Source organism: Sceloporus occidentalis, unplaced genomic scaffold, assembly GCF_023333645.1.
Source record: "Sceloporus occidentalis isolate IW3139 unplaced genomic scaffold, rSceOcc1.0.p SCAF_8, whole genome shotgun sequence".
Lineage (NCBI taxonomy): Eukaryota > Metazoa > Chordata > Lepidosauria > Squamata > Phrynosomatidae > Sceloporus > Sceloporus occidentalis.
Window position 1 is genome coordinate 32,751,497 of NW_028316988.1, and position 9,789 is coordinate 32,761,285.

Sequence of the window (9,789 nt, forward strand, 5' to 3'; positions counted from 1 at the left end):
GTCCTGCAGCTATAACCCCTTGGCATCTTCATTAATGGAGGTCCATCCTTGGAACACTTTCAGTCCTTTTGGAAACAGAAGTTCTGCTTTGGGGGCTTCGGTGCTGTCTGGAGGTGGTTTTGCTGTTGTTTTGTTTGGTTCTTTGGGAGCAGAAATGAACTGCGCAGATGATGATCCTGCCGAACAGCCAATCCTCTGGTGAAAGGGACGGAAGTCAGTGGAGGAGCCGCATGGGGCTCTGTGGGCATTTTGGGAAACTGGGGCAGGACTTTGAGCGACTATCAGTGTCAGCAGTACGTCAGCAATTAAATTTGACTTTTTAACGTTGCCTCTGGAATTAAAAGCAGAGGAATCTTTTAAGATTAAATGGGAATCAATGTCTCATGGATTAATTTCATGGCATTGAATTCTCAGTCTCAGCAGGCCAGATTCAAGGATTTTATGCTTCATTTTCTCCACCAAACCCTGCTGAGCAGCAACCTGGCCTCACAGTGATTCCTTGGCCCCTTGGTCCAGGGTCTGCTGGACTGTGGGGCTGGCAGAGGCCGCCAGGGGCAAGCAGGGCCTCAGGGCTGGCCGCTGCGAGGGCCTCCTGCCTGGCCAGCCAAAGCGGGAGACCTCCGGAGAAAAGGAGGCCAACTCTGCCTCTTGGACAGGACTTTCTGTGGGAAGGGGAATGGGGGGGTGGGGAGGGAAACCCAGGGAGGTGTCAGGGCCCAAAAGGTTGTCTGGCTCCCAAGCTGTCAAATGCTTCCAAGGGACCCATGCCTGCATGGATGCAGGGTAAGGAACAGCCTGTGGCAGCTCCAGACAAACAGGGCAGAAGTGTGTGATACTTTGGCTTCCTTAGCTTCCCTCCTGAGGTTCAACCCTGCAGCTCACAAAATGAGGCTGTCAACATGAGTGAGTCAGTCTGGGCCATTCATCCAGCAGTGTCTGCTCAGTCCCAGCCTCTCCCTTTCCATCCACCCAGGCTCTCCTGCTCATGCTGAAGAGGCACCAGGGAGGATCTCCTTGAGGGACAAGCCTGAGGAGCAATTGCCATCAGAGGCACAGCACAAGAGGAAAGTGTTGAACCCCCTTTAGGCTTGTGGGACCCCAGTAGTGACCAGTCCGCCTCCCCAGCCCCCAACGGCAGCTCTTTGCCTTTAAAGGCCAACCTGTGCATAATAAAGCCTCCTCTCCCTTCTCAAGTCTCACTTTCCTGGAGGAGTCCCTTGTCCTCTGTTCCTGGCAGGCTGTCCAGCATCCCCATGTGCTTGGACCCTGCTGGAGGGATAGTTTGGGCTCATCCTGCCAGGGGATCCTGACATTCCTCACCCACTAGAGGAGGAGAGGCAGGCCCTTTCCCGGCTGGCCGGCTTTGGAGAGTAATGCTCTTAGGAGGATATCTCTGCTTCCAAGACCATGGCTTTCAAGGGATCTCTTTGCAGACAGAGGGAGGAGGAGTGTGGCAGACTGGAGAAGAGTGCTACCATGGTTGACTTTCCTCTATCCACCTTCCTAACCATCCCGCTCTCACATCCGAACATGGCGATGGGGAATACAGTGACTTGGGCAATTCTGACTTCAATAGTCTGTTTTCTATTCTTTAGTATCTTGACTAGTTCTTTCACGGCTGCCCTTCCCAATCCTACTCTTCATCTGATTTCCTGACTGCAGGCTCCATTCTGATCAGTGTTATGGGAACTCTTTAACTATTTCCATTTTCTCATGGTCTAGGTTCAATTCTTGTTGTTCCTCATTGGTCATTGTTTTCTTTATGTCCAACATTAAATCTGCTTTTTCAGTTTCTTCTTTTACTTCCTTAAATGAAGCAATTTTTCCAAGTCTGTGATGTTTTCTGCTAGTATTGTGATGAAAGATTGTTCGTGTTCCTTCCTCCGGTCTTCAATCCTCCTCCTTCTGATCTAAACCTATTCTTCTGAGGATATTCTCTGCATACAAGTTGAACAAACAGGGTGATAGAATAACAACAACAATAACAACAACAACAATAATAACTTATTTATTTATAGCCTGCCCAGTCAGGAGGAATCCAGGCAGAATGCAGCCTGGCCTGAGCTCCTTGCTAATTGGGAACCATTATGTTTCTCTGTGCTGTCTTCTGACATCAGGCCTCCCATAAGTGCCACCCATAGTTTTTCATGGTCTGTGGAGTCAAATGTTTTCCTATTGTCTATAAAGCACATGCCGGTTTTCTTCTGAATTCCTTGATGTGCTCCACCACACTTGGACCTCTGGGATTTCCCTCTCCATCTATGACTGGAGTCTGTGTTGCAGAATTTTGAGAATGGTTTTGCTTGCATGGGAGATTCATGCTATGGTCCCATAGTTGCTGCAGTCTTCTGTGTCTCCTTTTTTGTGGATGGGGATGTATATGGATCGTGTCCAATCCGTTGGCCACCCTTTTGTTTCCCGCATTTGTTGGCACTTGTATATGTAGCAGTACAGGTCGAAGAAGGATGGCGCCCATTGCCCTGGCCAAAGGCTCCACCATCGTCTCCCTTTTTGGGGGGGGGAGGCAACGCCTTTCCTAGCCCCTCTTTCTCTCCTGAAGCTGTGTGTCAAGGGAGCCCCCCAGATAGGGGTCAGGAGGGAGAGTCCCCTCCAGAGACGATGGGAAGAGGGGCCTGGAAGCTGTGGGCGGCGGGTGACAGCGGAGGAAGGCGAAGGAGCAGCAGAGAGCAGCCGGGCGGGCGTCCCGGGGTCAGGCAGGATTAGGGGCTGGAAGGAGTCGGCCGAGGGGGAAAGCGAGGGGCGGCGGGAGCAGGCAGGGCCTGGACGAGGGATTTGGCCGCATGCGGAGCGAGGCTGGCGGAGATCAAGCGGGGAAAGGCTGGCAGATCAAAGCCGGAGGGAGAGGAGAGCCGCTCGGGAAGGATTTGGTTGTCAGACAGAAAGTAAGGCCGATCAGCCACGGCCTCGAGCTCGAAGGGCAGGAGCGGAACCGAAGGGGACCGAAGCCTCTTTAAAGGGCGGAGAATGACAGCTGGAGTCGGAGGAGGAAGAGGACCGGGGGAAAGATACCTCTGTTCTCCCCCCGTCGCCCCCGACAAAGGGCTCGGGAGCATTTGGGTCGCAGTATGAGGCAGTGCACGAGAGGAAGCAGGCGGAAGGAAGGAAGGAAGGAAGGAAGGAAGGAAGGAAGGAAGGAAGGAAGGAGGACTTGACAGGAGCCAAAGAGGGGGTCCCAAAGAGGGCTGCGAGCGAGGGGCGCGGATTCAGCGGGCGACCTGGCTGTTCTTCGGGAGGCCATCTGCGGCGGCGGCGGCGGCGGGGCATCTATTCTGGCGCCTCACGAATTCTTGGTGCCAAGAAAGCCCTCTCCTTCTGGGACTGGAGACCAGGCCTGGCTTATGGGCAGAGACCCTCCCCCCGTCCTTCCTTGGGAAACATGCCTGGTATGGAGCCGGCACTGGACCAGGAAAGGAGGGTCGGGGGCCAGCTCTCGTGTTCGTGTTCCTGGTGGCTCAGTGGCGCTTCGATGCCGGACCAAGGGCGGCCTGTCTGTGTGTGTTTTGCGGGGGAAAAGGAGGGCGCAGGCTCCACCGGACAATGCGGCCGAGAAGGAGGCTCTGAGCTCCGTGAGTCAGAGACACGCGGCGCGGAGGGAAGCGGTGTGACTTTCAAAAGCCCCGAGGCACGGGTCCCCGCGCCTAACTCTGCAGCAGATGATCATCCAGGATGCCTCCGGCTCCGAAAGAGGTGGTGGCTCTGCGCATGCACAGAGTGCTTCTCCTCGGATGGCACCTCATAAAGTGGGAGGCCAAGGGCACCGCCAGCACGTGCCAAGGCCAGCCCGGGGGAGGGGGCGAGTGGGGCAGATGAGCCTCTTCTTGGGGCAGGTCAGGGGCCGAGGGGGACCTCTGAATGGCTCCTGCCCCCTTCGGTCCAGGCCCCTTTGCCTCTGCTTGCAGGGCTGTTGCTTTCCGACCCTATGGCGACCCTAAGGCAGCCCTGTCCTCGGGTTTCCCTTGCAAGGATCTTCAGAGGGCCATTGACATCTTTTGAGGCTGAGAGAGTGAGACTTGCCCAAGGCCGCCTTTGGCGAGGGGCTTCTCGGCCTCTCCTCTGAGCCTCCTCCGACCGGTCTGTCCGATCCAGGAGGGCCGAGGATGTCGGGGGGCGGGGGGCTCATTGACAAGACTGCTCTGCCCTGATTGTGCCCCAGCCCCTCCCTCCCAGCCCCCTTGAGCCCCCTCTTTCCTCCCTCTGGGGTCTCCGTCGGATGCCCCTCTTCCCTTCCCCCTCCCCTTCCCAGGCCCTCCTGGCGGCTGGGACTGGAAAAGGGTTCGCCTGGATGTTTTTGCATCTTCTTGACAGAAAACAGGGCCTTTGCTGCCTTCTTGCAGGATGTGCTGATGGAAACTGTGGTATTCTTTGTAGCCCCCCCCCCAACCCTCCACTCGTTCTCTGAGTCTCCATCTTCCGGACCTTCGCCCCGTCCAAGGCCTCTTTGGGTTTATGGACCGCACTTTTCAGCGTCTGCTGAAGTCCTTTCTCCAGCTGGGCGAAACCGGCGGATTTTCAGACCTGCATTTGCCCCCCCCCCCCCGCGTGCTCTTATCTTTCTCAGTGAGCGATTATATCGCAATTGGGGGGGGGGGGGAGGAAAAAGGAGAAGGCCCCCATTGCTCTTCCTGATGCCAATTCTGGGGCGGGGTCCTCGGGGTCGGGGTCGGCCCTCCTCCTCGTCGCCCCCCCTCCGCTCCAAAACCCCGAAGGCAGATCCGGGGCCTTAGAGCCTCTCTCAGTCCAGCTGAAGCAAGCCAATAAAATTAGTATTTTACCAGAAAGTGGCCTGTGTCTGGAAACGCTGCGCAGAGGAGAGACCCTCGGCCAGGCTCCGCTTCCTCTACGGCTGGAAGGCCGTGTGTGTGTGTGTGTGTGTGTGTGTGTGTGTGTGTAAGAGTGTGCTCAGCACCCCAAGAACAAAGTGTGGCTCCCTGACCCAGCCTGCCCTCCCTGCCTCCCTCCCAGTGAAGGGACTGGGAAGGAGCTTCTGAGGAAGAGGTCAGGCAGCCTTCGAGGGCGAGAGGCCCGTGTCCCCTCTGGGTGCCACCCCTCAAAGGCAACGCAGCCCAGTCCCTGCCCTGATCTGGACCCCCTCTGGGCCTCCACCTCTTTCTGGATCCCCTGGAAGCTCATCCTCCGGGTCTTGCTCCCAGTTTGGCTGGCAAAAAGCATGTCCTGCAGGCCAGCAGCCGTGTGTCACTCCTGCCCCCAGCACTGTGTGTTCCCTTCCACAAAACCCCAGAACACTGCTGGACTGGCATTTGAAGGGTGTGAGGAAGTGGGAGGGGGGAGGGCTGGCACTCAGCAACTGGCTGGTGAGGAAAGAGCAGCCCCAGGCCCTGTTGGTCTCCTGAGGCCAGAAGGCCTCTGGCCTGAACAAAGCCTTCCAGAGAAGAGAAAGAGGTGCCAGTGGAACAGCAAAGGCACTGCCAGCCCCCCTGCCCCCCTGTGCCTTTCAAATGTGCCCAGAGGCATTTAGCCTGCCAGCCTTTGGGTCCTGAGCCTTCAGGAAGGGCTGGAGCTGGGAGTGGTGATTTGCATGGAATCGCACTGGCTCTTCTTCATCGAAGGGCAAAATGCCAAATGGGATGCTGCCCTCCTTCCCCAAATCCATGTCCGACTCCTACTTCTGCTTCTTTCTATGCAGCTGATGGGTCGAGTGAGAAGCAACTGGGACCCTGCAGTCTGTCTCTTCTGTATGGCCAATCAAGTTATTACGGGATCTCAACATCAATCAAAATGTCAACAAATAAAACCAAGAATTAAACACACACATTTTAAAAAAGGGAAGGCACCTGGCCCCGACTTCCCCCAAATCACACAACTGCACACTCCCACAGATAAACACAAGCACAGCCTGATCTCGCTCCTCTTGCTTCAGATGGCATCACTGCCAAGCCACCCAGACTGATGCCACACTACAGAATTAATGCAGTTTGACTCTGCTTTAACTGTCATGGCCCCACTCTATGGACTCTTGGGATTTGTAGATTCTTGTGGCACCAGAGCTCTGTGACAGAGAAGGGTAAATATCTCACAAAACTACAAATCCCAGAATTCCACAGCATTAAGCTGCCATGGCAGTTAATGTGGTGTCAAACTGCATCAGTTCTACCATTTGGTGGCATCCCAAGACACACGTTTCCTTCCTTCCTTGGAAGGCCAAGAAGAGCCTAAGGAGATTGGCTAATGAGAGTGCAATCGACTCCAGGAACAGGAAATGCAACCTCTGCATTTGAGCCCATGCTGTTTAACGCCTTGCGAAAATGTCAGTTTCTGTTTCTCCAGTGAGGTTGGGATGGATGGAGGCTGGAGTGTATTCACAGGTCACAGGAAGCCATGTGCAGCTTGATCGCGATTGCTTCCTCTGTCTAAGAACCCACCAGTGGCCATGCCTCTCCTTTCCACCGCTGCAATGCTGGACTGTCCCTCTGCCGCATTGGTCAAGTGGGCAGTGGAGAAGCCACCCAGGGACCAGCAGGCGGTCAGATGGACTTATGCCAGAAACTGGGCTTTCACGAAGCTAGAGTCCACTAGCTGAGGGCCACAAACCCTGTGCTCTGAATATGGCTTGTGCTTGGTAACAAAAGCCAAAAGCCTTGGCTTGCGAGGAGCGATGGCTGTCCACCTTGTGAACAGAGGCCTACATGCCATCGGCACTTGCAGGAACATCTAGGCATGTGGGAATGCTCTCATCGCGCCCGCTCTGGCATGTTGAAGTGGGCCAGGTTTCCTCGGGAGGCAAGGCTCACTGGCCCTGGTTTGCCCTGTTTTTCTCTTCTCCACTCTCCCTCCTGCTCTTCTCTGGGGAGAAAGGGGCCCTTGGACACTGGGCAGCCACTACCAGCGATGTCAGCTGAGAGAGGACTTTATGTGTCTGTGTGGAGGGGAAAGCAGTCTAATTTAGCTGGAAGGAGGGGTCTCTCCGGCCCACATCATGACTGCTCCCGGAGCATCCTGGGAGACCTGGGCCCCGTCAAGAGTTTAGCCATCGCCTGATGGGTGTGCTGAAATGGGGGCGGTCTGCTGGGGGGGTCATTTTCACCTGGCCTGCCCCCTTCTGATGTTGCCCCATTCATCCTCTGACCCCCCCCCCCCCCACCAGAGGGAGAGGGAGGGAGGGGAAGGGTCAGGCTGAAGGGGAAAGACCGACAACACAAACTAGGAAGATTGGTTTCACAGTTCGCTATGGTACTTTGATACCAGCTTCACTGGCAGGACTCTGGCCCAAGGAATCCTGGAATTTGTGGTTTGTGGAAGCACTAGAACTCCCTCTCAAGGAACTCAGAATATTTCAAGAAATTACTCAACCTAGGAATCTATGGGTGGCAAAGAAAACGTTGTAGGCCAGAATGTGTATGTTATTAAAATAAAGGTGGGGGAGTTGTCGTGGGGGGGGGGAGAAGATATGCATGCCCCCCTCCCGGGTGGAGCTTTTATCTTGAAAACCCAAAGGAGCCAATTGCTGGTACAGTTCCAGTGCTGTCAGTTCAGAAAACCCTGGGGAAAATTCAGAGATAATCTGTGGGATAATCCCAGGATAATCTGTGGGGATTACCCACAGAATCGAGCATGGAAATTCTACAAGCCCCCGCTGCCCAGAGATAAGAAGCGAGCTGGCCACTTGCGAGGCGTCCGGAGGGCCTGAGTCCGGAGGGGAAAGCGGCGCCCCCCACCGCCCCCTCCAGCTCCAAGGCCGGGACCCTCCAAACCGGGGCGAGAGCGTCTCGGGAGAGCCCTGGGGGAGGAAGAAGGGCTCTGACGCTGGCTGGCCCTGGAAAGGCCAGGGCAGTCCTTTCCTGCGGGCATCTTTCAGCCCCTTTCCTTTCTGCTGTCACCTGGCAAAGGAAGGAAGGAAGGAAGGAAGGAAGGAAGGAAGGAAGGAAGGGGTATTTCATCTTCACAAGACGGGACTGATGGGTCTCTCTGGCAACCGCACAACAAAGGGAAGCCAAGTGTGTAATTTTGCACCCACAGAGTCCCCATGCCACCTGCAGAGGCACTCCACTGGGCTTTCTTTCATGTTGGGCATCAAAGTGACAGGGAGGAGGAGGAGGAGGAGTAGGAGGAGTAGGGGAGTGCAGTCATGCACAGGGCCAGGGCTATCGCAAGTGGCGACGGAGCGCCTCTTCCCAGGAGAGGAAGCCCTGCATTGCCCCAGGCCTCACATTCCCCGAAGAGGAACCTCCAGAGAGAGACTGGTGCTCCGGGACATGGCTTGGCGAAGGGGGCCGCGAGGGCCAGCTTCCAGGGCCTTCATGTGTCCTGACCCACTGGGGCGAGGAGGTCCCTGCGCCTCGCAAACGCGGAGGGACCCCAGGAGGCCCCAGGACCGCTTCCGGCTTCGCCCCACAGGAAGCAATGCCATCTACCTCACCCAGCACACACACACACACACACACACACACACACACACACAGAGAGAGAGAGAGAGAGAGAGAGAGGGGGGGGGGAACAATCCAACAAGCCAGACCCCTGCAAAGATGCCTCAACACCAGCACTATATGACCCTCCTGTATCCAGCAAGCCTTTTGGCCACTTGTTGGACGGAAGGAGAAGGGGCCGCTGCGTGTGTGTATGTGGGGGTGGGGGGCTCATGGGGAAGGGTCTCCTGGCCCTAGCCTGCCTGACTTGCATTTCGGAGGTGAGGCAGATGCTCCTCAGCCTCTCTCTGGAGCTCAGCGGCTCTTACTTGGGCCGGAGGCGCCCTGGCAGCAGCGGGAACAGAAGGGGCCTCGGGCCGAGAAGCAGCGGCGGGGGGGGGGGCAGCAGCAGGGAAGGGCCGGGGAGGCTCGGTGTCCGGTCAGGTCGCGCTGGCCCGAGGACAGAGCGGCTGCGAAGGGAAGAGAAAGGCGGGCCCCTTTGGACTCCCCCCCAAGAGGCGTCCCTTCCCCATCGCTGACCTTGCCCCCCCCACTTCAGTCACTCTCAGCTCTCCCCTGTCCCTTGAAACCGGTGGGGCTGAGGGACAGGCATTCCGCGCTGGCCTTTAATCCAAAGTGCTGAACCGCTCCGTCTCTCCGGACGACGTCCAACACTTCGGACAGCTCCTTTGGGCCCCACCCGGGACCTGAGGAGGACTGCCGGCCTCCCTGACGCTGAAAGGGGGCTGCTTGTTCCGACGCCCTCCAGGCGCCTCTCCAGCCCCACGGCCGCCCTGCGCTCTCCTCCGGCCCAACAAGGCCCTTATTTGCCCCAAACGGCCAAGCGCAGCCACAGGGGCCACTACGGGTTCCTCCCACATTTGTGGGGTTTGCAAACGCTCCATATTGCCTGTCGCCTCTCTTGGAGGTGAAAAACAGTCCCTTCAGACTTCTGCTGCCATTTTTGGAATCTGCTTGTTTATGGCTGACGACTCCAGCCGTCAAAGATAAAGAGGCCCCAAAGCGAGCAATGGGGCACCCCACACCGTAAGCGGCGGACTTTTGCCTGGCTCCATTTCAGACAGAGAAAAGTATTTATTCCTAAAGAATAAGGAAAGGCGCTGAGGGTAAAAGGGAGGGGCGGTTTGGGGAGAGAAGACTGAGGAGGGTCCTCTTCCGAGACCCCAAGGGCTCCCCATTGGGCGCTGCCTTGGCTACTTGCCGCCCTCCCTTGCTAGCTCCCGCCCTCCGGTGCCACGGAGGGTGCAGACGCCCCTCGCCCCCCCCCCCTCAGAGCCCCTCCGAAGGAGCGGTGACAGAGTCGGGGGCCTTAGGACCCAGCAGCCTGGGAGCGTGCCTCTCTCTTTCGGGCACGCGCTCCCCCCACTTGCTGCTCCTGGACTAAGGC